At 41.7% G+C, this 27987-nt stretch overlaps 2 long non-coding RNA genes across 2 annotated transcripts in view; both read right to left on the reverse strand.

Moving 5' to 3' along the window:
* Window positions 1-3194: 3194 nt before the first annotated feature.
* Window positions 3195-27987, reverse strand: part of LOC142587303 (uncharacterized) — a 61618-nt gene continuing 36825 nt past the window's right edge. Inside the window, exons 2-3 of the long non-coding RNA XR_012829443.1 lie at window positions 4378-4515; window positions 3195-3881 (exon numbers count right to left, since the gene is read on the reverse strand). This is a non-coding gene — a long non-coding RNA (uncharacterized LOC142587303). The remainder of the gene's footprint in view (window positions 3882-4377; window positions 4516-27987) is intronic.
* LOC142588946 (uncharacterized) lies at window positions 24335-27597 on the reverse strand. Its single transcript, XR_012829753.1, has 2 exons — window positions 27533-27597; window positions 24335-24501 (listed from the first exon to the last, which is right to left on the reverse strand). It is a non-coding gene; the product is annotated as an uncharacterized LOC142588946 (long non-coding RNA).

A 27987-nucleotide genomic window follows, 5' to 3' on the forward strand; every position in this document is an offset into this window, starting at 1 on the left:
AAGGATGCCTTCTCTCCCCTCTGACAGCCTTGAACACGCGTTGTGCATCGTTATGGTATCGTTATTGGGGCTAAAGAACGGTCTGGTAAAACTCCCTAATATCGGCTTTTCCTGTTGCCCCTGGTGCGCAGTGCAGGCAAATTTGTCGTGGCATAAGATGGGGCATGTTAGACTTGGTTGTAGTATGCTCAATGAAAGGTTTCCTTGAGCTAGTTGGTTTACTAGCTCAAGTAGCAATGATCATTATGGTTTAAAACAGCGTGCCAATATGAGGACAAAGTGAAGACGAGACAGAAGACAGCACTGAACTAACAACAGAAAGTTTATTTCCACTATTTCCAGTATATATATGAGTACACGTGGGAAATAGCAAAAAAGAAACAGTGCGAAAGATAAAAAAGAGTACAGCACATACAGTCTCGGCATCCAAGCCGAGGCTGTATGTGTTGTACTCCTTTTATGTTTCGCACTCTGCTTATTTTGGTATTTCCCACGTGTATATATAATGGGCAAGTGGAGATAAATTTCCAGTTGTTAGTTCAGCGCTGTCTTCTGTCTCGTCTTCACTTTCTTCTCATCTTGTCGCGCAGTTTTAAACCATAAAGTATGCTCAATATACGTAACAATGCCTACTTTCTAGGTGGACCTTCCCCAGCCATGCGGCCAGATGAAAGAGGGTCGGCTAAAAGCAGACAAGGCCAAGCAGCTGCAGTAGGTGCTTGACGCAGAGCAGCAGACTGTGGCCAAAAAGACGCGGATATACATTAAAATTGCCAACTGCGGTTCCCATCGTAACCATGGTTTCGAGGACATGGAAGCTTTTAGCCAAAACATGGACAGGAACATTGCTGAGCAAATTCAAATGTTGGCAAGGGAAGGAATTACATCTGTATCAGATGTGAAAAAGTGTTTGCACTATTACGTGCGCGACGTACTTTTTGCAAACAAGGAAAAGCCTGATAGCAGCTGCAGGGCCTTTTTCCCAACACATCGTGATGTCAGCAACCAGATCCAAGCTGTTCTTAAGAAAGACCGCTTCAGTACAGTCGATCAACAAAATGCTAGCATCCTTATTGAAAAGATCAGGGGTGAGCAACCCGAATCCTCCATTTTCTATCGGCCATATGCAGCACGCAGCTGCGTGGGTAGCAACGACTCGAACAACGTGGAAGAGAGCATTGCCAGCGAATGTGAAGACACGTTGCTGTTCTGCTTCCAGACAAAGTTCATGAGAAACATGCTTAAAAAGTATGGAGGCTCAGTAGTTTGCCTGGGCGCAACACACAAGACTATAGTGATTATGCCTTACCACTTTTCTTGCTTGTTGTGAAAACACCGTCGGGGTACACACCAGCTGGTGTGTTTATCGTACAGTTTGAGACGACCCACTGTATCGCTGATGCTTTAGACGTTTTCAAGCAGTGGCGTGATAACTGGTCCCCACAGTACTGGATGGTAGATTACAGCAAGGCAGAAATAAGTGCCATCAAGCAAGTGTTCCCAGAGAGTCAAATCTCCATCTGTGACTTCCATAGACTACAAGCATGTCAAAGGTGGCTGCGCAGAAAGGAAAACAGTATATCCGATCCGGATGATGCCCTGAGACTCATGAAACGCTTAGCCAGTGCTTCAAATCAGGATGAGTTTGACAAGGCATTTGAAGTCCTTGTCGCCTCAGAGTATTGGAAAAACGAAAAATTCCGCAGTTACTTTGAAGCAGTGTGGCTGTCTGTAAAGGAGCTGTGGGTCATATCTTACAGGCTGGAGTTGGATGTTGTCTTGACCACAAATAACGGCACTGAGGCCCAAAACAGGGTGTTGAAGGCACAGTATGTGAAAAGTGCCAGTGGGAAACGGTCGTTAACATCCCTAATCACAGCTGTCGTCCATGGCTACCTTCCCGACAAAGAAGTGAAATTCCATGAGGCAGCAAGGAGGCAGTCATCAGTGTACAGACAGTACAGCGAAAATATTCCTGCATACCTGCACAACCGGCCTCACGGGTTTGTTAAACATATGCTGAGACGGCTCGTTAACGTAGAGGAATACAGCCACACAGACATGAAAGAGCTGCCCACTGAAGGCATGTTCTCGGTTCATTCTGAAAGAAGTGATGATGATGTGTACACAGTCGACTTCACCAAGCCATCGTGTACCTGCCCCGACTTTAGAAAGCACAAGTACCCATGCAAACACTTTTTTGTTGTTTTTAAGTACAGCGACAGGTGGCGCTTTTCCTCTCTTCCGCAGAGTTACCTCAGTCGACCGCAAATTACACCTGGAAGCTGTCTAGAATCAGAAAAGGTTCTGAGATTCAATGAGCCCAGCCCTTCTGAAGTGTCTTCACAGGCTCTTGGTACAGCAGTATCAGAGCTGGACATTCCCTTTGCCACTGAGCCAAGCTTTTGTCAAGTGCCTTTACAGCCTGTGGTTGCTATGGTTCCTGGGACAGCAGTCCCCTCAGTCTCGGAGTTGCGCAAATGTATAACCAAGGAACTTGAAAAGTTCAGTTCCCTCCTTTACTGCTGCCACGACGTTCAAACACTGTTGGAGGCTGGGGGCTTATTGCATGTCACCTTCCGTAAGTTGGCTGAATCTGTGCCACAGAGTTCTGGCCTTCACATTCGGGGCTCACCGACAAAGGGATGCTCGTCTCTGAAGCCTCTTCCAAAGAGAAGGCGCCTATAGTGTGCTGTCACTCTGCCATTGATTCGTTGATTCTTCACAGGAGCTTTGTCTCGGGCTGCTAGGAAAGGGTCAGGGGAAAACGTTAGAGATTGCCACTCGGTGTTTTCTTTTTCATTTTTTTAAGGAATTGCGAACTTTACAAAACTCAATTTTTACTATGCATAACTTGAGCTTAAGCAGAGTGTTTTAAATATGTGTAAATATGTTTTAGAATGTTTGGAGCTTTTAAGATTAATATGCTATGTTTTATACTAGACTCCATTATAGTCATGTAATTGCAACATTGGCAACGGCTGTGTATGTGTAGAAATACTGCCTTAATGTTTCGTGTCGGTGACTCAATTCATTGATTCTATAAAACTATGTTTTTAGGCTTGTGCTTTCAATGTATGTGTATAAAACTGTTTGTAATGTTGCATCCCTTCTGTACTTTTATGAAAGTGCTTGCTTTTATACTTTCCTTTTAACATTTTAATATAGCAGCTATTGTATATGAAAACATGTTATTACATTTTTATCTGGTGGTTACTTCAAGAAATATTCAGTAGTGTGCTTGTAATATGCATCGACTGGGAATAAAGCACATTTGAGAGAATGCCTAATGTGCACCAAGAGTTTATTTTGAAAATGTGAAGTATGGTTACCTACACAGTAGAGCAATTTCGCCAAGTGTACTTCAACAGTTGGGACTGGAATTAGAGGCTGGACAAACTGGCCATTTCCGAGGGCAATTATGAGAACTACCCTTTCAGCGAAATGTTTTATGTATAGATACTGATACTAGTGACTTGAGGGAGCTGTTTCATTATCCAGACTTAAAACATTTTTCAATGGCACCCTATGGGAATGGGGATATAAAAAGGGGTTGCATAAGGAACAGGAATGCACAAGAAAATAGGCAATCGTCTAAACTTAGCATTTATCAGCTAGTATTTCTCAATTAGTCTCAACATGTACTTTAGTATCGTGGAACTCGAAACAGTCAATGTTGAGCTGTCTAGTCTTTGCCCATCATGTAACGAAAACATGCGACCTGATGTATGGTGCATCAGTCGTTAGTATGGTGCGTACTACATAGCCGTTCTACGGAAAGAGGAAAAGTCTCATGAACCCTCTTTCTTGCGCCTTGTAGGTTCATTCACTTTGTCTCGTACACCTCCTTCGGCCAGTCAGTGGTCAGTGGTGCTTGAATCCTGCAAATTAAATAAAGTATATTTATTTCTGGTGTTCTTAGATGCATGTTAAAAGACACACAGGTCAACTGTAACATCATGCGGCTTTGGTAAGTACAAACAACAACAGTGACATGCTTCCATAGTTCACACCAGGCATGTAGCCAAGATTTTGTTTGGCTTGCAACTACTGAATGAGGGGGGGAGGGTAAAACGCCACAGGTGGGAGAGGTGGTAAAGGACGTCCCAGCAAAACTGAAGATTTCTTGGGGGACAGGGCCACTCCGACCAGCGGCTATGTGCCTGGTACACAGCCATAATGGTCTTTTCCTAAATCTATTCATTTACTAGGACCAACCTGAGGGCCCTGAAAGGGGCATTGTATAAGGGAAAATAAGTTAAAAACAGCTGTCGCGAAGTATCCTCTTTACACTGCTTGCACACAATCTTTGAGTTGGAAGGCTGCTGGATATCTGCATGAGAGTGAAGTGTTTGCAAGCGCATCCATGTAACATACCTGGTCTTTTTCTCCCTGAGTCTTGTTGTAGTATTCCATTCCGAACTTGCAGACTGACTGTTTCCTTCACAACTCGAAATGGCACATTCCCCAGAGAGATTTGACATCCGCAGTGGATTGTGGAAAAAACGACATTGGCTGAAAATAAACAATAAAGACGATTTAATGACGGCGCCTAGTTTTATGCATGGCAGAGGCAATAACGAATCTGGCTTTAGTTTTTGTTTATGGGCAGCAAATAAACCTTAAGATCTGCATGCCTCTGGCTAGAAATTCTGGCTCTCCTCAGCCATAATAATAATTATTAATATTATAAATTACCCGGACTTTTTTGTGTGGTCTTAAGTAATAACTTGCAAGCAGCGCCAAAAAACCAACATGTTACAGTTTGGTTATGGCCTTGGGATTTTAATATAACACGACAAAAAAGCTCGACGCTGCAGCTTCAGCTCAAATACAGTTCAACATCAGGCCTATGCCTTGCTCTAGACGCCCAATTCACACTTTTAGCAGGACCACGGATGGCACACACGGCCGTGTCACGACATGGAGTACAGCCCCACCGCAAATAGTGTCTCGTGTTACGCGCGATTGCTTTTTCAATGTTCAAAAAAAAAGCGCAGATGCATACAAAACAAACGCCCAAGCGCAGCTGTCTTGAATTCAAATCAAATATGTAAAGAGCACAGGGGCAGACCTTTCATTTTTTGTATTCGTGGTTACTTTGCGCGCGCGGTTGTAATCATGACTGAAAACCGAAAAATAACAGTTGTTAATTTTACGTTTATCAGAATTTCTGAAAATCGGGTCATGTCGCGGTAACCAGAATAATACTCCACTCAAACCGAATTAAATAGGTGCTAGGGGAACTCTGAACCGGTAACCAGAACAATATGTAACCCCACCTTCAAAAAGGCGAATCAAGATGAATCAATTGTCTACTGTTGCGCACTAACCGCAACTGAAAACAAGTCGTTCTGCCAGGTTGAGTCCCTGGTTAAAATTACTACTGCGTTTTACAATGTTAAATCTACACGCAGATCGAAACATTAGGAAGCAGTCAATACATCCTTGCATTTAGACGGCTTGTTCTTGATGTTGTTCTTGATGTCTTGTTCTTGATGTCCGCACAGCATACCTCTCGTTGACGGTAGCCAAGCACCTCTCAAAAAGCTTATCGTCTGACTTCAGGTAGCCATGGGAGAGGGGCTCGCTCATCGTAGCATTCCGCGCATTCACCAGCGAAACAAAACGCGCGCCGACATTTCACTCCACTGAAGCGCCGCACACCGACCGCGCCGCCAAACAGAGGGGGAAAAAACAAAGAAAATGGTGATACGTCATCGAGGCGAGGCTCCACCCCTGCACGGATTTGTTGTGAAAACAGTCGCACCCAGACTAGGCCCTACCCAGACATTGCGGGCGGCAGCGGCCATTTTTTCAAACTTCCTGCCACCCAGTGTTTCCAGCACGGAATGAGATGTCTGACAAATTTGGATTGTGCCGCCGAAGTGATCCCAGCGCGGTGGCTCTGTGACCCCGCTGTGCAACGCCGGCTTTTCGCTCCTGCTGCTGATGTTTTCCAGGCGTCGTGTGCGCGCCCCGTATGGAAAACAATAACACGCACTTCATTCTTGAAGTCCTGGTGGGAAATTATTTAACATTAAAGCCAATTAACTTATGTTGCTTCCAACGAGTTCGATTTGTCTGTGGCGTTTTTTATTCGCTAACGCCGACGGCCGACGGTAACCGCACTTTTAACACGTCGTTTGGCATTTTATGCACTTTTAGACAAAAATATCTAGAAAAGTTCTTGAGTTAGACATTCTGAATGTGTTTACCAAAAGGCCGCCGTTCCTGCGACCCGGTCGCAGGAGTGGAAAGGGGGGGAAGCGTTATAGTGCCCTGGTCGTTCGAACGCTTAGGGCCCGAAAGCGTTAGGTTCACCCAAATAGACGCTGAATAATGGTTTGGCTCGGCTCCGTATATTATTTTTAAATAGGTGGCGCTAAAGCGATGAACGCGACGATCGAGCCCTGAATCGGTGCTTCCGTTCTGCCCGTGCGGTCTTCGCCTGTGTCCGTGGCTGTGGAGAAGTGATTGTAGCTGTTTGATGTCGTATTATGTCAGAGCTTGTGGCGAAGTGATTGAGTATGGCCGTAGTAGTTCTGCCCATGTAGTGTTTTGCGGACTTCACCTGTGCCTGTGACTGATCGTGTTGCCCAATAGCTTTGTGGAAAGCGACGTAGTTTGTGTGGATGTCATCGCAGCGTTTGCCAGCTCCTGGGTGGCCCGTGAGCCAGTTATTGATGGCGTTGCCCAGTAACTTTATTTAAGTTGATGTACCTTGTGTGGATTTCGTTGCCGCTTATGACTGCCTTAACTATAGGTGGTGACGCTGCCTCTTGAAGCGCGTCCGAGCGCGAGAAACTTCACCGATTTTTTGTCAACAACGTAGACGTCGCGAAATGTTAGCTAGAAATCAACCAGCAGCAAGCCAAGTCTTTATTTTGTGGTTTTTCGAGCTTATGCTCATGCGAGCAGCAGAAGGACAAAAGGTCCGTTACATAATGTCAGTTCCATAAAATCAGCTTTGCCGCAATACAGTCAGTTATGCGGTGAAGCATACGTAATGTATTGCGGTAAAGTATATGAAAAAGGCAGGGACCACTGCGTTACTGGGGCGATTTTCTTGTATTATGGTCATGGCCGTGCGCGAACAAGGGAAAATCACGGTCGAAGCGCATGGCACAAACCTTGCCAATGCTTCAATTGGAAAAAGAAAGAAAACGAATTGGAGTGGGTGATGCTTGGAGTGGGTGATGCCAAAAACAAAGCCTTGACTTTTGTATTATCAAAGCAGTTCCGAGAATAGTCAATCATATTCCAAGCTACTGCATTAGTTATGATTGTTTAAAGTATATTCATATATTGTGCACCAGCCTTAGCACCAATTCTAATGTACTTTAATGATGTAAGTTTAATAACACGTGGCAAATATATAATTTGTGCTGTATGATGGTATTGTGCTGTTTGTAAGCTGCTGCTTTCATGTGGTAATGTGTACATTGGCTGGAAGAGTTGATGCATCCTCCTTATAATCATCATCATCATCAGCCTGGTTACGCCCACTGCAGGGCAAAGGCCTCTCCCATACTTCTCCAACAACCCCGGTCATGTACTAATTGTGGCCATGCCGTCCCTGCAAACTTCTTAATCTCATCCGCCCACCTGACTTTCTGCCGCCCCCTGCTACGCTTCCCTTCCCTTGGGATCCAGTCCGTAACCCTTAATGACCATCGGTTATCTTTCCTCCTCATTACATGTCCCGCCCATGCCCATTTCTTTTTCTTGATTTCAACTAAGATGTCATTAACTCGCGTTTGTTCCCTCACCCAATCTGCTCTTTTCTTATCCCTTAACGTTACACCTATCATTCTTCTTTCCATAGCTCGTTGTGTCGTCCTCAATTTGAGTAGAACCCTTTTCGTAAGCCTCCAGGTTTCTGCCCCGTAGGTGAGTACTGGTAAGACACAGCTATTATATACTTTTCTCTTGAGGGATAACGGCAACCTGCTGTTCATGATTTGGGAATGCCTGCCAAACGCACTCCAGCCCATTCTTATTCTTCTGATTATTTCCGTCTCATGATCCGGATCCGCTGTCACTACCTGCCCTAAGTAGATGTATTCCCTTACGACTTCCAGTGCCTCGCTGCCTATTGTAAATTGCTGTTCTCTCCCGAGACTGTTAAGCATTACTTTAGTTTTCTGCATATTAATCTTTAGACCCACTCTTCTGCTTTGCCTCTCCAGGTGAGTGAGCATGCATTGCAATTGGTCCCCTGAGTTACTAAGCAAGGCAATATCATCAGCGAATCGCAAGTTACTAAGGTATTCTCCATTAACTCCTTATAGAAGTCATTGAAATGTGAACCACCTGTCAAGCCATCATTGTTCTTGCTGTTGTACACCCGATTTCACAAACATGGGGATAGTTATGATACAGAAAGAGTAGCTGAGGTTTAATACATCCAGATGCATGCACAGGAGTTCGGGTGTCGACCATCTATCTCTCTAACTCAGGTTGAATGTGCCTACATGAGTAACATGTAACACTTGTTGGCTGTCTGGTTTCCTTTATTGTAAGCTTAATTTCTGTTTTTTCTCCCATTTGTAGGTTTCAGTGCGTGTTGCTGTGTATGTATATAGTTGCTTCCAGAGCGGCTTTCTTGTTGCTAATAAATTTAGAGAAAACAGCGTTCTTCATTTTGTGCATCAGACAGCAAGTGAGCATGTTTCAAAGGATGTTGGATTTTGTTGCCATAAGCAACAAAAAGGCATAAGCATATAGACTGCTTGCTGGAGGTACTCTTTATAGCATTAAGGATATTATCATGCTGATAACTCTGTGCACAATAATTAGAAAGATCACGTCATGTCTGACATGTCTTCTTGCCACCATGAAATCTTGTCAGATGAATAACACGGGACATACACCACAGATCTTGGCCAGCCATTCTCATTTGCGACCTCGACCTCGCACCACTGAGCAGACTGGTCCAAGAGACCCAACATGCAACTTTTATCTGATTAACTATAGTGTATGTTGCTCAAAATTAGATGTCAGGTGTTATTGTTGACACAGATACATATCTGTGAGCCTCATAAACTAATGTCAAAAGATAGAGAATAATACCCATGAAATGCACTCTTGGTAGGATGGCAGGACCATTCTCTTGCAGAGCTAAATAACAAGTATCTAAATAACAGTATCATGATATCAAGCTGAACAATAATTTACTCTAACAATAGTTTCCTTCGTAGAACATTGCACTGATAGTCTTGAAATACAATACCCATTGCTAACAGAAGGCCTTCCAAATTATGCATGACAGGAGGGCATATTTTAGGAAGCAAGAATGAAAACGGAGCCGGTTAACTATGAAAGTTGTGAATGCAACTCTGCAGAAGTTAGAAAAATGAACCAAACGGAATAGTTTAAAAGTAAGTGGTTTAGAGACAAAAGGCCGTTTTATTCCATGCCAGAAAAGCAAGCAGAGGTTGAAATGCTTTCCACATACATACCTTCAAGGTGCATGTACAGGGTCTGTCCTAAGAGTAATGTCAGTAAGGCGATTAAAAATCATTTATTGAACTTGTTGTTACAAAAAGATTTAAAATCTTCAAAATACTCTCCTTTTGCATCAATACATCGGCTCCAGCGAGACTTCCACCTCTTGAATGCGTTTTGGTAGTCCTCCTCCGGATTGGCCTTTAATGCTGTGGTGCTAGCTGCTTTAATCACGTCCACAGTCCCAAAATGATTGCCTTTCAAGGGTGTTTTGAGGCATGGAAACAGAAAAAAGTCGGAGGGGAGCCAAGCCCGGGCTGTACGAGGGCTGGGGGATCGTTGGCCCCACTGCATTACCCAGGTAGTCGGTGACGATGAAGGCACTGTGGGCCAGCACATTATTGTGGTACATCTTCCAGTTGTTTGCAATGTCCGGCCGGATATGTTGAACCCTGCGTTTCAGTCTTTCGAGGACATCCACATAATATTTGGAGTTCACAGTGGTTCCAGGATCTTCAAACTCATGATGAACCAGTCCGTGGATGTAAAAAAAAACAATGAGCATGATCTTGATCTTTGATTTGCTCATCCTGGCTTTCTTCTGGGGAGGGGACGAGTGTGTGTTACTCAGATGATTGCCTTTTGATCTCCAGGTCATATTCAAATACCCAAGTCTCGTCTTCGGTAATGACGTTGTCCAAAAATTTTCGCTCACATTTGCACATGTTGAGATTTTCTTGGCATGTTTCAACACGGCGTGACTTTTAGTTGTCAGTGAGCACTTTTCGAACCATTTTGTGCGCGCCTTTCGCATGCCGATATCGTTTGTAACAATTTCATGAACTTGAGTTTTCGAAACGTTTAACATGTTGGCCATTAAATGAACACTTAATCGGTGGTCTGAGTTCAACAGTTCCCTCGCTCGTGTCACATTGTCAGTCGTAGTGGTCGTGGATGGCCATCCAGTGCAGTCCTTGTCGTCGCCCTCTTCCCGGCCTTCCAAAAGGCCTTGTGCCACCGAAACACTTGCCGATCAGACCAGACATGTTCTTTATAAGCAGTCTTGAGCATAGTAACAGTTTCCGCAGCGGTATTGCCAAGTTTCACACAAAACTTGATCGCAAATCTTTGTTCTAATGAGCACTGCATTTTCACTTGCACAAGAATGAAAAGAGCTCTCACGGACGGGCCCGTCCGACACTCTCCGATGTTCGGAGCACACTGACTGATGGACCGCTGCTTAGCTGGATTCTGTCACTACTAGTTTCAACCACTTAGACCGCTCTGACATACAGTCACATCACAATAAATTTACTGACATTACTTTCAGGACAGACCCTGTATGTGGTGATAGACAAGCTTTTTAGATATAAATGTTGGGAACCTGGATGGAGGTGAGGGACATGTACAGTAAAAACAAGATGTATAAGGTCAAAAATTAATTCTTTTAGTCAGAAATTGGTCAGTGGTGTCTGGCTTCTCTTGTTCCCTGGCCCTGGATGGTGAATACAAAGTCATATATATATATATATATATATATATATATATATATATATATATATATATATATATAAAATTTTGTACAATCAAGCATAGAATCATTGCCTTCTACCTGAGCTAACGTAGGGGGCAGAAACTTGGAGGTTTCTTGGAGACAACAAAGGGCATTGTGTTGTCATGTTGGAAAGCACTTTTCCGGAGGAGGGTGTGTCAGCCACTGACATAAATTTTAATGAAATTTATACCAATATACCTGACATAAAATGTTGAGCTGTCACGAAGTTGAATCAGTTTATTTAATCAGTAATATTTTAATTTATGTTTACCAGAAAATAATCAAAACCTGAGTGGGCTTGCTCATAAAATTTTCAGATACGTGGATGATTATTTGCTTTTCATGAGCAAATGATAACTTTCGCAGAGCTGTCATCGAAGTACTGAAGCTATTTAGAGAACAATAGCAAGGTTTCAACTTCACTTTAGAAGTTCCAGAGAAAAAATGTGCTGCAACTTCTTATGTCAGGCTTAGTTTTATGTGGGATCACGTATGTCGGGGATATCAGTCGAGAACTCCTAAGCCCCTTCTTGACTATAGGTCTAGCCATTCAAAACTTATTAAGTACAGTTTTGCCACTCACGCAATTAGAGATGCCCCAACCAAGAGCTATCCTCACCTTATTCTTGAAAGTGTAAGGAATCTGGTGACAAGGCTTAATGAGGCAGGTTGTTCAGTTTCAGTGGTTTTTTTATTTTAAAGCACATTAATTAAGAAACTTAAGGTGCGACCAGGGTGGAAGAAGCTTAAGGAGCAAGAGCGGAACAAAGTTGCCGTTATCCCCTCTATTAATTGTCACACAGGCAGAAAAAGGTGGCTTCTAAGTTCCAGGAGTGGATTGGGTTTTCATTTAAAGATAAGCTGAAGGGAATATGTGAAGCAATGAACAAGCACATTCTTCACAACGGGAGTCTGAGCAGGGAGGACTGCAGAGTGAAATATAGCATACAGTTTGTCTCTTGCACACGAAATGTTGTTTATTCGATTCCTTTTTCTTGAAGCCTATAAAATATATATCAGTCAGACTGGAAGGTGCTTAAACATTCGACTAAGGAAGTACCATAGTTTTTTTAAAGGTTTTTGCCCATCCACACCTTTCTGTGCATTGTTGCAGCATTGGGCGTCATCCAGTTTTCAAAAGTACTATTCTGCTGTTCACACACTGTGAAAAGCTCTCACATGAATTAATGGAGGCTTATCACATTAGAAAGAAAGGCTCACTATGTGTTAGCCAGCCATCCATCTCGCTGCAAGATAGCTGGTTGCCGTGTTAGATCTTAAGTAAAGCCACTGAGTTGCATTAGGCCTTAGTAATTGTTTTTTTTTTACATTTATTAATCAGCCGTGACATGTGTGTTCACGTCAAAACATGTGCATTCGGTGATGTGAAGGTTGTTTTGGTGTGTATCTGCATATGCTAGGAGGCCGGGTGTTGGTCACGTGATGTGTGTTATATATTGCTTGTTTTCTTTCGATAAGCTTCATTTCATAGTGCTGTATCCTGTCCCATTCTATTACTTTTGTCGGCATCTGTCATGCAGTAGCTGCCATGAAGCTTCAACAACTTGCCCAATTTTCTATCGTATTTTCTATCGTATGGAGCACTAGAGTTACGGAATGGGTGCCATGATGGTATATATATATATATATATATATATATCTATATATATATATATATATATATATGTGTGTGTGTGTGTGTGTGTGTGTGTGTGTGTGTGTGTGTGTGTGTGTGTGTGTGTGTGTTTTGCAAAGGTAAAATGGTGGTAAGGTGGGGTGGTAAAATTAAAATGAAGAGATTTTCACATCATGACTAGTCCTTTTAACACATTTACCTACAAAATTAAACACTCTGCGTTAATTAAGCACCTTGTACATAGGTATTCATATTACTAATAATCTTTCAATGCAAATGCATATCAACTTTTTGAGTAATGCTAATAACTGAACACATGGCTTTTTGTGCTGCAAGTTTTCTTGGGACTCCTGCTTCCCTTAAACTTATACTGTATAATATGATTGTAAGATCAAAACTGGAGTATGCTTCATCAATCCGGGATATACCTACAAAAAACACAACTCTCATATTTAGTTGAAGCCATACAAGACCAACCTGTACATTTTATTGTAGCTGCTTATTCCCACACCGCAAGCATATCAACAATTAAAAGTTGCCTTGATTGGCTAGGCAACAAGAAAACTTACCGGTTTATTTCACAAATTCTCAATTGAAACATGTTTTTATTACCTCCTTGTAGCTCATTGATATATATGTGTGTGCGTGTTCTGAGGCTGCCTTTTACAGGAATAGTAAAGATTGGTTTGCCATGTTGGCACCTGTACCTTGAGGTTGTAGTTCATTCTCAATGAGATACAAGGAGGTAATAACATATGTTTCAATTGAGAATTTGTGAAATAAATGGGTAAGTTCTTTGTTGACAAGCCTGGCCAATCAAGGCAAGTTTTAATTGTTGATATGCTTGTGGTATGGGAATAAGCAGCTACAATAAAATGTACAGGTTGGTTTTGTATGGCGTCAACTAAATATGAGAGTTGTGTTTTTTGTCTGTGTATCCCGGATTGATGAAGCATACTCCAGTTTTGATCTTGCAAGCATATTATACGGTATAAGTTTAAGGGAAGCAGGAGTGCAAGAAAACTTGCAGCAAAAGAAGCCATGTGTTCACTTATTAGCATTAGTCAAAAAGTTGATATACATTTACACCGAAAGATCACTAGCGGAAAATCTGATAGGGCAACCTGATAAAAATTATATCAGTTTTTTTCTATTGCATTATGAAACGATACAACTGATACACTGCTAAAATTACTCTCAATTCTATTCCGGACGTATCTGTGCTATTCTGCTTGTACAAGTCTACTAGTGCATTCTTTTTATTAGTGTAATAGTGTATTCATATTAGTTTGCCAGATCTATAGTCTATCAGTATCTATGTGTGTTCTATAGGTGTAATGTGCTTCAAGGAGAAGCAAGCTTCCTCATTTGCCCAAAAAATGAGTCAGAAATAATGCATTTATATTATCTGAAAAGACAATACATATAAATCAAATATGAAGCCCAGGATTCAGAAAGGAAAGATTGTTGGAACAAATACACACCATAGAAACAGCATAAAAAGAATAAAAATGTGATCACATTTAAAAGATAAAAGATGTTTAGATTGGTTCACAACAAAGTTTGCCTCTTTAAACAGGAGGTTATTGGCAATCAAGCCACCGAATTGGTTCACACATACACCACAAAGATTATTAGACTTCTCAATCTGGAAAGCTAGTGAATGGAAGTGGTGGGTTCTTCATTATTCATTACCATGTCTTCATGGCCTTTTGCCAGATAAGTATGTCAGACATTCCAGTTTGCTTGTGGAGGGTGTCTATATACTTCTACTAGACACCGTCACTTCAGATGACCATAATGAGATCATCTGATCTTCTCTCGGAGTTTGTTGTGAGAGCACAGTCTTTGTTTGGATTGGGTGCAATGACATACAATGTACACCAATCCTGCACCTTCCTAAAAGTGCGGCTAAACCAGGACCTCATTGGTCGCATTCATCATTTGTATTTGAAGGCGGAAATGAACTTCTTGTGAAATTGGTCAGCGGAGCTAATGATGTTCCTTTACAAATATTGGAATGTTATGTACTTGCTCGAAAGTTACAGGCAGCTAAAGCTAGTTTAAATGTTTCACCAGAAGCAGTGAGTTTTTTTGGTGTACAGGAGAGGAGAGCTGGTCAGCAGACAGTTTGTTAGGCACTGGAAAGCTGTGCCTGAACTTGGATGAAAGTGAAAAACAGGCTGTAGTCCACAACCGTGGCTGTGACTCAACAAGTGTCACTGAATATTATCGAATGGTCATCAACCAACAAACATTCCACTCTCTCCAGTACACTTGAACTATAAAGACTAAAAACAGTGCATTTTTCAGTTTCTCATGTGCGTTTTCTCTCATTTGTAGAATTCTTACTGGAGCGAATTCTTGTATAATTCTGAAATGCAAGAAACTATTTCCTGTTGAAATTCTCCATGCAAATCACCGTTCAGTCTGCGTCAGAAGAGAGGAGCCACTAGTTTACTTAACACCCAGCGAAGTTATGCGCCTTTATGTGTTTATAGAAATAGACAACAATATTTTTTAATGGACAATACGAAACCTTTATGAAAGAGACTAATTCCCACGCTCAGGACATGGCAACGATGAACAGTATGTCTTCAGCCATGGTACATGAATGTCTGGTAATAACAGGTTATAGCTTTAAAGAAACAGTTGGTAACAGTGCACCAAACTTTATGGCATTCTGGAATAATCAGTTTTTTGATGTTTGAATATATTAACCAAGCCAGAGCCATCAAAATTCTAGAGTGTTTATTTTTTCTTGCGTTAGCTTCTTGTTTTCCTAATGAACCAGCTAGCCCAATTTGCCACTCTTCATTATTGTACTCTTGTTGATTAAGTGCTTGGGGAATTGCATGGTCTGCATGTTGGCAGTAGTGATGCAGCTGCTGATGAACAGCTGCAGTAGCCAAAAAATGACAATATTTTACAGGACTTACGCACAGTTTCGGGTCGGTGTCCTTACATGTAGCGAAGGGCCCTACTTAACCACGTGACTGCCTTGAGTGGGTGATCAGAGTGAACAAACAGTGCTTCACTAGCAGATGGTGAAGAGGTAAAGCTTCTCAGTCTGTATGCAGAGGCATGGAAAGCAGCTGAATGTTAAGTGAGCAGTTATGCTACTTGATGCAACAACATCATTTTCACACCATGCATCTGTCTGCCTCACTTTATTTACTCATTTGACTCAATGTAGCTGGTGCAAGTTTATCCGTTAACTGTGGCAGCATGCCTAAGACACTATCTTTTTTCTGAATGAAACAAGCAAACTCTGAAATTTTATTTTAACACTGTATTACGGTTTGAATCAAAGACTCCAAACACTATATATGAAGCCTGTTCTGATAGTCTTCTTGGCTTTCGCATGCTGATGGCTACACAGGTTAAACTACTTTAACACATTTCGACGTGCGGTGGTTGAACTAGCACGCAGTGAAGAATTGTGTCTTCTGATTTTGCAATATGTGCACTGATGTTTAGCTGTTTTTGTTCATGATTATGTGGTTTTAAAAATGGTAAATCCATGTTCTTACTTGAATAAGTTCTCAGATCTGTACTCACTTTTGCTTAAATAATATTGCTGTATTGTCATGTTCTGATACATTGCTGTAGATCTTGTACCAATAGCGATGCTTGCCCTGTTTCCTTGCTTCCTGTCAGTGTGCCATGCCAGTTTGTTCTTTTTGCACAAGCTCACTTGTCTTCTGTCACATATCACAACACTTTTGGGGTGAATGCAAAAATGCATAGTCTAGAGAAAATAGCTTCATATGAAGTTGTAATATTATAAAAGCATATGCCAATTAGACCTGGTGTTCTATACAGCATCTGTGAGCACAAATGGGCATGGTGAAGTTGGTACATCAGTCTGTGTTCTTCCTCTTATGTGTTTGTTTAAATGTGGCTAAAGTTGCTTGCTTATTCTTTAGATAGTGGAGTGTAAAATAAACCCTAGTCATGTTTGTAGTCATGTTGCTTGTGTCTTGTCCTTGTTGCTTTGTGGATGGATGCATTAGCGTTGTTATAATTTTCAAATCAAGTATGCACAAACTAGCCCAGAAAGTAGCTTTAATGAAATCACGTTGGTAGTGTCTAATTTATGGCATTCACAAACTCAGCCGGTCATGTTAGAGCTACAGTTAGTATCCATGCACAATCTTGAAAGTGCTTTGTTTTGCTTTTGTAAACTTTATTACAACAGTAGGAAGATACATATGAAGAAAGGAGTCAGAGAAGTAGACACAATCTCTGCAGTGCTATTCACTGCATTCTTGGAAGTATTCAAGCTATTAAACTAGGAAGGTTTAGGACTAGGGATCGACGGCGAACACCTCAGCAACATTCGGTTTGCCGATGACATTGTTCTATTCAGGAACACTGCGGACGAGTTACAACAAATGATTGAGGACCTTAACAGGGAGAATGTAAGAGTGGCACTGAAGATTAATATGCAGAAGACAAAGATAATAATAAATAACCGGGAAAGAAAACAAGAGTTCAAGATCGCTAGTCAGCCTCTAGAGTCTGTGAAGGTGTATGGCTACCCAGGTCAACTAATCACAGGAAACCCTGACCATGAGAAGGAAATTCACAGAAGAATAAAAATGGGCTGGATCGCATACGGCAGATATTTTGAGCTCCTGACTGGGAGCTTACCATTATCATTGAAAAGGAAAGTATACAATCAGTGCATTTCATGGGAGCTGACATATGGCGCGAAGACTTGGAGACTGACAAAGAAGCTTGAGAACAAGTTAAGGGCCGTGCAAAGAGGGATGGAACGAAGAATGCTAACTATAACTTTAAGAGACAGAAAGAGAGCAGTTCGGACAAGAGAGCAAACGGGTATAGATGATATTCTAATAGAGATTAAGAGAAAAAAATGGCGCTCGGCAGGTTATGTAATGCGCAGATTAGATAACCGTTGGACCATTAGGGTGACGGAATGGGTACCAAGAGAAGGGAAGCGCAGTAGAAAATGGCAGCAGACTAGGTGGTGCGCCAAAATTAGGAAATTTGCGGGTGCTAGTTGGAATCGGTTGGCGCAGGACAGGGGTAATTAGAGATTGCAGGGAGAGGCTTTCGTCCGGCAGTGGACATAAATATAATGATGATGAAGCTTCGTCTACACGGACCACCCTACCTGTGTACTTTTGGTACTGGGGCCAATTCTGTACCATGCAATACACTCAGCCATGGAGCACTCGCAACGATCACGCGATAGGCAAAAAACGCTGTGCTTTAAACATGCACCTATAGAGTGCCCCGATATTGCAACCAGCCGATCCGTGCATAGTGAAGCGTCGGCATGGCCGCGTTTGCCACGTTGCCGTGCTATGCGAGTGTGTGGCTGATATATCAATTGAGTAATCGAAAGACTGGTTCCGAATGCATTTACTAACCAATTTGAGTGCGCGGCACTCTTATGTGCTGCTTTGAATAACTGCGTGTGGTACCGCGGTTCCCGCCGTTGCCCAATGCATGTGGCGCGTACTTTATAGCAGCAGCGCTCGGCGTGTTTCGACTAAAGCAATTTCATTTCGATTCTGCTCGCCACTCATGGCGGCTGTAGCTGCTTATAGTTATACAGTACTTTGGTTATAAAGTACAGTAAGTCTAGTTAATAAATTTTATTGGGATGTGAGGTTTTATTTTGTTAAATCGAGAACTTCGTCCAATTGAATCCACTTGATTAGATCACGCAACATGCCATAAAATTGATGCAAGAGCCAAAAATGTCGTTTTTGCCTACATTCACACTTATTGTAGCAGTTGAGCATGTACTCTGCCTTAACAGCAGAAACGATTAAGCATTCTTAAAAGCTATACGTCAGTGATACTAAAATCACCAGAACTCAATTAGACCTACTATACCCACATTTTTTTAAATTATGGCAAATCAGGCAAGATATTAGTTGATTCTAGGTTTTCAGTGCTCATGAATGTGACAGTGAAAGTATTGAATGTCATGTAGTGTAATGCAACGAAAACAATGACACAAGAAAAAGCAAAACACAGACATAATTAGGCGCTTGTGTCTGTGTTTCATTTCTTCTTGTGTTCTTGTTTTTGCTGCGCTACACTACATGCTGTTACAAGATGATCAACGAGCAAGTCCACATTGCCGGCCCCGTGTAGAGAACAGGAAATTTCGTTATACACTTAAACTTTGATATAACAAAGTAGGTAAAATCGGCAATTCGCTTCGTTATATAGAAATTTCCGTGTATTGAAATTCGATCTGTTATACAAATGAGTACAGTCGCCGATCGATTTTTGTTGCACGGAAAGGGGCCATGCAATTTTCCGCATTATTGGGCAATAAAAAAAAGCAATTTTGAATGAGAAAACAATTTATTTTGACGAATATAGGAGTCAGCGATGAATGATACGGTTTCATGCCACGTTGATATCTTCACATCAGCGGTACGTACGAATTAAGTGACACCATATGCTTTCGCGTGCACTCCGTCCCCAAAGCGTCGCCCGGTTGCACTACGACGACGCTATCATGAAAAGCGCCAGCAGCTGGGAGCGAATGCTTCGTCTGGTTCTCGTTCCAACGGGTCATCAAAACTCGAAATTGCGCAACCTTCAATACTAAACGTGCTGGAAAATAGCTTACATGATGCCACGCCGTCTTGGCATGCCCGCTCTTTCCACATGCAGCAGATTACCTCTAGAGCAGGGTGCGCGGCTGCATATGCGCTCAGCCGCGCTTACAGCCACGCGCAGTCATGGCCGAGACGCGCGCCAACTTACCCCCTTCCCCCACTCCGCCCCCGCGCGCGCGCTTGATCGCGTTACCACGAGCTCGCTTTCCTTCCCCACTTTGCCATTGCTCGCGTGGGAAGGCCGCACTTACGAAGCCACCATCTTTCTTGTCTCACCCTCGCACTCTTTCACTCGCACCTAAAGCACAAGTGCGTGGGATGCGATAGGATCTGATCGCACTTGGACTTAATTTATACGGAACATGATGCGGCTCCAAGCTGTTGTTCTTGTCGCGCTGCACGCAGATTTAGAGGTGCGTTTGCAAGCAGCCGCTTGTAATTCAATCATTTGACTATCTGCGTCCTCGGAAGTTACCATTGATTGTCTTGGAACTCCTCTGCGGCAGAAGCGAAATTTCGTTATATTGAAATTGCATACAAACACACCTCGTCATATTGAGGCTCTAAATGCATGGTGTTCTATAGAGTAGAGGTTATGAAAAGTTAAATACTTCGTTATATCGAGAATTTCGTTATACTGAGGTTTAACTGTATAGAGATTTGAATTTATATACCTTAATTGTTGTGCAGCTCCTTGGGTCATGGTTTCTATGAATATGACTCATATGACTATGACTCATATGACTCTATCTGTTGCGTAGAAAATCATGCGTATCATACAGAATTGTACATGAGCCTGAGCCCATGCATAACCATTCTTCTGATCAAATGTTAATTTTTAGACCAACGTCCTTTCCTCTTGCATGACAGTTATCTCTGCTGTATTGTTGCTGCTCTCTGATGTATGTATACCAATAAGTTATCTTAGTCAATTTCTTCTTGAACATTGAATTCAATCTTTGCCAACTTAAGTGTGTGTTGAATGTTAATTTTTTAAGACCTGTCTTCACAATCTGCCTCCACCTCATCTATTTTAGCATCCTCAATTCAGTTACTTCTCCATCCTGACTTCTAGGTGACTTTGTTAAAATTGTTTAGGTTCCATACAGTATTTCGGGTCAGGTATTGTCTTATAGTTTTATTAGACAGTTAAAATCGTCAACTTGACTGGAACCTGTGTAACATAAATATGATAATGCATCTTTTCAGTTTTTTCAAACTATATAAATTCTGCTGATTCTGTGGGCTGTCCAATTTTTCTATGTTGGCATTTTCAGTTATAATTGAACCAAGGTATCCATCCGTCTTCTCTATGGTTTACCCTCATGGCTTCACTTTCATCCACTCTGAGAAATTGGCATGTGGCTACCAGATGTGGGCAGCTTGCCTCGCAACACATGCACATGCTCAGCTACTTTTGCCAACCTTTGTGCTAGATGTCAATCAGCATGAGCAAAGCAGCGAGAATGGGGAATTATGAAATTAAGGCAGAGGTTCGAGCATTAAGGGAAGTCATACTTATGAGGTGAGTACATGTGAAGAAAAGTATTCAGAAATGTTGGGAATTTGCAGTTTCCTGTTTATTCGTCTATTAAACTCTCCCTTGCTATTTCAGTTATTTCATCATGTGTTGCAATTTTTAGTTGCAATATGTTCTTCTTAAGTGTTGCCACACTTACTACTAGAAGTTTGAGAACTTATATTTCTTATTCACTTGGTTCATTCATACCTACAAGCAGCAGTCTTTTCACTTTACATCAGCTATTGAATGTAATGCCCAGATATGTTCTCAGTCTACTTCAGTGGGAGTCACTAACACAGTGAATGATCATGAAGCATGTGTGTTCTTAGAAAGTGCCTTCATGTGATGCAGCTTTAAGTTAAGGTAGGGGATGCTTTGGAAAGCATGTTATGTGGCTTACATGAGAATTATTTTATGCCAGAAAGCATACAAATATTTGTGTTTATTTCTGGTGTTCTTCTTCCTTAATTACTTTCTTGATTTAGCGCATATATATGAAGCAAGAGATCTTGGTTTATTCTTTCTTTACATTAGCAAATTACATTATTCATATAATAGCACACTTTACATAAGTGAGCACATTAAAAGTCACTTCGCGAGCAAAACATGTACTTGTCTTTTCGAATATCCCAGCTTCATATTTTAGTGTGTGCAGTTTGGACGTGATTCTTGAGAAGCACTACATCTGCTTCAAGTATATGAGGTATAATTGCTTTTGCTTAAAAATAATCCTAATCTTCCTTGATAGCTGTCCTTTTTTTACTAGACAATATAAGCATGGTGCTTAATTCCAAGATAAATATGCCTGCTGTAACTGTATGCATCAGTGTTTGACTATTCGTTACCTACTATTCCTATTAGAAAAATGTATTTGCCAACCTCCAATTATTTGCATTGAAGTAGTGAAGAGTTTGACGGCAGCCTGTCTGGTTCGGTCAAAAGAGGCACGGTAAGTAGTTTAAAATTAGATGCTAACCATAAAAATGAAAAATAAGAACTGGTTCGACTGGAGCTTTGTTCACAATCTTTGCGAAAAGGCTTTCAAGTGGGAGCCGAAACATCTATCTTTTATGCCCGATCATCATTTGCTAATTATTATTATTATTTGAATTCATCTAGCCCTAAAGAGGTGGCAATTTATTTCGAATACTACTCTTTGCATTTTGTTTCCATTGCTGAGTTTTTTTAAATGTAACTTCATGCACCACACAAGTACAACTCAAACATTTTCATTCTTTCAAGGACGTCACAACTAGTGGAAGGTATTCTGCACTAACATAATTATTTTGAGATGTCCAGTAAATATGTAGTCCTCATAAGAAGTATCCAAATAATTTTGGCCTAAGCGGTTATACATTAACCACGTAGGCTTCATCACCTTCTGACATCACTTGGTCTTGGCAAACTAGTGAGCTGACAAGTTTGAGCATGCAGTCACTTCCCTCCATGTTTGTTTCGATGAAGGCTTGCCCTTTGGTGCTACTCTGGATCCACCCCCGTTTCCTGTCATTACCACTACGGGCTTCAAGGCACACACCCTCAGGAAAACTTTTCATGCACAAACCTGGTTCTTTCACACTTTTACTAAGACAAACATTGAAAGCTAGGATGGCATAGCAGGCATGTTGGTTACAGAAGTACTTTATTAAATAGCTTTGTAAGTATTCGTCTAGTGGACATTTCCATATCCACTTCTTCTGAATTAGCTGGGGGAGCATGTCTCCTTCTCATGCATACCCCAGCCCAGCCAATCAGAACTTCAGCAGCGGATGAAATGGACTTTTCCACTAGGTGGACACGGAATACATCCCCTGTGCTCTGTCCTATCTTTCCACCCTTCTCCATGTATTTTACTCAGTAAACTGCTGGTTCAGCATGTTGGCCACCTTAATCAATCTTCCAACAGCTCAGCACTTAAAAGGTATACAATACAAATAAGGCACTGTAAACCCAAGCAGTTAGGCTGGCGATTGCTGCTGTTATGCAACATACAGGCTCAAGCAATGGCTTCACCGTAGCTTTCTAAGTTAACTTTACTGAACTTTGAATTTAGAGAAGGCAGAATATAAAAAAACAGACTAGCATTTTTTATATGTGCTTCACGCCTCTGCTTTTTTGTGTTACTAAAATAAGTATGTTGAACCTAAATGAAGTAAAAGGAAAAGAATATTGTCACACTAACTTCATTTCACTGTCTTTTTAAAGTTATAGCAAGGTTTTTTAATTGCATTACGAGCTGTTACTTGTTTCAATCTTAATGTTCATTTCTCATACTCCAATTGGACTACAACTGTTCCCTCATCCACAGCTATCAAGGCCTTATGGCAACTTTGGAAGCTCTCTGAACTGAGTAAATGCTATGCATTGCATTATTTCTTAATACATTTTGATGGCTGCCTTTAACCTCTATAGTTCCTTAATAAAGCCAGCATCTCTCTTGTGACCACATTTAAAGAGCTTGTGGTAATGTATGCCTAACAAGAAAGATGGGTACTTTGTAGTGCTAGTATGCTCTAAGTAAATTGTTTTATGCAAGAATTGCTGACATAGTTGTCTGACAAATACTGCATCATGTTTGCTATTTTGCCTTCTGTTTCAATTTCACTGCATCTATACATTTTACCAGTGCATGAGTAGGGTTCAAGGCTGTGCTTTAAAATGCTCATTAGCACTTATCATGATCAATTCCCCATATAAGTGGTTTTGCTGATGAGAACACAGGAATACGAGCAAAATTGACATGGAACCAACATATAGATAACGTCTGCATGACTGCCTATCAAAAGTTATATTTTCTGAGAAAAAAAAACTGGAACATGCATCGCGTAGTGTAAAACTTATTGCATACACCGCCTTCATTAGGATGATACTAGAATATTCAGCTTTTGTATGGAGTCCCCATCAAGTGACGCTCAAGAGGAAGTTAGAAAGGATACAGAGTCTGGCGGCACGTTTTATTTGTTCGACATACCGAAGGAAGGAATCGGTCACGCTTATGTTACAGCGTTGCAACTTCTATCTTCTTGAGGTACGTAGGAAAAAATATAGGCTGAAGGTGCTTTATCAAATAATGCAGGATCAACTTTAGATTGATAAGCTCAAATATCTACATGCTCCAGGCAAAAGATACCTGCGAACTAACCACGACTACGTCATGATGCCGGACTGTAAAAACAGTAATACATATCGATACTCATTTTTCCTGGATGCGATAGAAATGTGGAACCAATCGCCAAACGCTATTGTTAGCCTAAAAGATGTCACCGACTTTGAAAATGCTGCTGAAGCATATTTATGGCAGTTTTCGAATTAGTTTGAAGTGCCAAGTGATATGTGGGACTTGATATTCATTGTACGTATTTTGACAAATGTCAGAAGTGTGCTGAACAGAATTCAAGTGAACATCTTATTCACTGTGAATTGACAAGTCTTAAGCAACATTACGTACATTGACATTGTCCATATCTGATTTATGTAATTGTATTGTCCTCTCTGTTATGACCCTCTATGAGGGTTGACAGTATAAATAAATAAATAAATAAATAGACTACAAGGAATGTGGGTAAGAACACTTTATTTTCAGCACACATGTTTTTTTAATGAACGGCTGTTATACTGCTAAAATCTGCACATTTAATAAAAGTACACTGCTCTGCTTCATCACTCCATGCTAAGTGCAAGTATCCTGTACCAGGAAGTCAAACCAAGACGTGGGATGTTCAGTCTGTGAAAATAAAAACGAGTTTGAAACATTAACGTGCAAAAACTAAAGCACACTCAAGAAAATAAACACAGCACAGGAACATATCCAATGAATCAGAAAAACCTTTGAGAGCAAAGATATAGTTTCTATGGCACAGTGAAGAAACCTTATTCCTCCGGCTTTATTTGTGCGTGAGAAAATATGAAAGTGCATGCGTTCTCCCCATATTGTGTATCTGTCACGTTTTCACACACAACAAAGATGTTGTCTCAATGTGCCCAACTGTCTTTGCATATCCATTTCTCTGCTCTCATACCATGATACCTACAGTTAAAGGCTGTAGCAATGCTTAGCTTGAATGAACCAACACAAGCTACATGCACTGTGCTGTTGAACATGGCATTGTAAGTTAATATTCATGCACAGCACATTCATGTGCTATAAACATTTGATTGTTATTGTAGGCGAGATAAATAAAAAGAAGGTATGTAAATAAGAATGTTCCCTAATAAGCTGTGCAGAAGTGCTCTCCCGTTTGGACAGAAGCCGAGCACAGCTGCAGTGAACAAGAAGCCAACTTATACAGCATTTAAAATCTAGGTTCTAAATGTGCTGCAGATTTTTCTGAATTCATGGTCGAAAATCTAGTTGTTAAAGGTGACAAACATTTAAACAGGTCTCTATTCGGACTGGTAATGCTATGTGTCACCTAGTTTGATAAAATATGCCATATCACTGGTCTCCCAAGCTAAGGCTGCTGTCCAGTTGCAAGTGCAAATTACTCAATTATGTCTAGGGCACGTTTGAGCAAAAGGCAGCCAAGATTACTGTGCCATTGAGTTCTATTTCCTGACATCTGATTTCTTCTCAGAAAGCTACCTCTCTAAAAAAACCTTCCCAACAACATAACCCAAACCTTTCTTGAGAAAAGCCATCACACTGGTCCTTGAACACTAATTACACAGTGGCTCCTTGTGATGTAATTTTATGTACGTTAGCACCTTACAAAGTACAGGGAAATTTAATAATGGCAGCGTGACAGGTATACAAAAAGTAAAGCGATAAAACATCACACAGGCTGCCATCAGTATTCATATCTCTACTTCAATGTGGATGTTTTTAGCAGTGAATACATGTTCTCATTAAACTGAGTCATAATATTACAAAAGCGAAGGGCAAGGGCCTTTACATTCTAAACTGATAAATGTGCTTTATTACGATCCACCGCAATACAGAAGGTGTTTTGCAGTGAACGGTCACGTAAGGGTTTGGCTAACTACGGCGTTCGTGTCCTGCAGCGAGGCCTGTTGTGTATTGCGGTAAAGCGTATTGTTGTGACAAGAGCTAACCTGGCATGTATGGCTTTAGCCAACAAAAGTTCTCAAGACATCATGCATCCTTCCGCGAAAATCTGCTTTGTTGAGAGTATAACATTAGGTTCGTCGCTGACAGAAACCATACATTCCAGATTCACGTAAATCTTTCCCAATATCGGCATGCTTCACCGCAACACACAAATATGTTGCGGTGATAACGGTGGTCGAACAGGCTGGTGCAAATGTTTCGACAAGGGAGCATGCCTTCATCAGGGCAACTGCTTTCCTTGGCAGTTTTCATATACGTGTGCCCCCCCTACTCCCAACGGGGGAGATTTAGCTGGACCTTTGCCAAGAAACGTACCGACAAACGTTTGGTAGTGGCTGGTAGAGATGCAGGAGTCTAAAAAGCGTTGCGAAATTCGGTTCCGTAAGGTTAGCTTCACCGTAATACAAATATGTTAAGCAGTTAGACATACATGTTTTGCGGTGAATCATAGCAAGGGTACCTGGCCTTTGATGCAAAGCAGCTTCCCAAGAGGAACGCTAATCCAGTGGCTAGTTATGCAGTTCCCCGCATGCGAGTGAGTTCCCTGCGTTCGGCGGTTTCCCAGTGACATACAAAATGACACTAATTGACTGTGAAATGGGCGACGGCACTATATGCTGATGCAAAAGCGTCGTTTCGCTTTCGAAAACTGCGCTCGGCTAAAGAGAACACCTTGACTCGCATATGACCAAAGCAGTTGAACAGGAAACTACGAAATTACGTAGTTATTATGGAAGAAATCAACAGTTCAGAAAAAAATGGGCGTGTAAACATAAACTGGCTTACGAGGTCGACAAACCAACGGTTCAAAGCATCACAGCCACGTCCAAAATAGCACTGAAGGCCGGCCAGTACACTTAGGCGCCTCGGCGCGCGTAATGTAATAGGAGACGGCAGGTCCACAAGTACATTATTAAGGAACACATATGTCGGTAAAAGCGGTCACTCTTCAGTTCTGATATGCTTCACCGCGTAACACTAGTATACTGCGGCGAAGCTGACTTCAGGACGCCGATTTCTTCAACTCATCTAGCGAGGCAGGTCCGTTTATCACGCTTGGCAACGTTTGACATTTTCTGCATTAATTTCGTTTGTTCTTTTTAATTTTATTATCACAGTGACCCTGTGTCACGCAGTAGCAGAGCTAGTGCCGCGTCTTAGCTGCGTTAGGAAAGGTAAGCATGTATGCAGCAGGCACGGCGGCATTGGCTCTTGTTTGGAAACTTCAAGAGACGCTCTTCCGCGGAGCGATGCCATCTGTATTATTAAAAGAATGCAGGTGATGATTAAATGAGCCGCATCAAAGCTGTAAAAATGCAGTAATAACGCTGTTCTAAAATCTTCTCGCTCGAGCGAGAGGGTCTTAGAAAAAACGCGCGATGTAACGCGATCTGACGGAACAGCTCGTCATGCCAGTGTTTTCTTACGTCCTCGTTCTTGCGCGCACCCTCCCCTGAATCAGACTACTGAATGGTTCTGTGCACGCACTGACGATCCTGACGGAGGCAATACCACGCACATGAGCAGCTCCATATAACATGCCACGGCCCATTCCACATGCCGGCTGCAATTTGACGCGGCCATGAGGCAAAATATGCGCGCAAGGTATCTAATGGTAACGCATCAAACAGCTCACAGCCCCAATCCTTTATTACACGCATATAGCGTGGAAAGATGAATTACTCACGCTCTAAGTGGGCACGGAATACGAACCGCTTCGCAGCGCAGCCGGCTCCGTAAGACAGACGACATGGAAATGAGCGGATGTGACATCATGAGTTATAGCGGACGTGACGTCATGGGTGAACGTAGACATTTCGGGCGCCTTTCGTCTGCTGTGCCCCGGGCACAGCAGACACGGCCTTACCAAAATATTCTCTAGTGACACGAGCAGTGGGTTTTGCCGCAGATAGAATATATAATAGCATATTCCAAGTGCTGAGGTTATGTTTAGAAGAAATTCTAGTTTCAGTCTTATCATAGACCAAGACGTCTATAGCCGTTTGTAGCCGTTTCAAGAAGTTTTTAAGAGTTTTTGTGTTTCGTGGGAACATAAAGGCCGTGTCTGCTGTGCCCGGGGCGCAGCAGACGAAAGGTGAAATGTCTACGTTCACCTATGACGTCACGTCCGCTATAACCCAT

This window comes from Dermacentor variabilis, chromosome 7 (genome assembly GCF_050947875.1).
Source record: "Dermacentor variabilis isolate Ectoservices chromosome 7, ASM5094787v1, whole genome shotgun sequence".
NCBI classification, from domain to species: Eukaryota; Metazoa; Arthropoda; class Arachnida; order Ixodida; family Ixodidae; genus Dermacentor; species Dermacentor variabilis.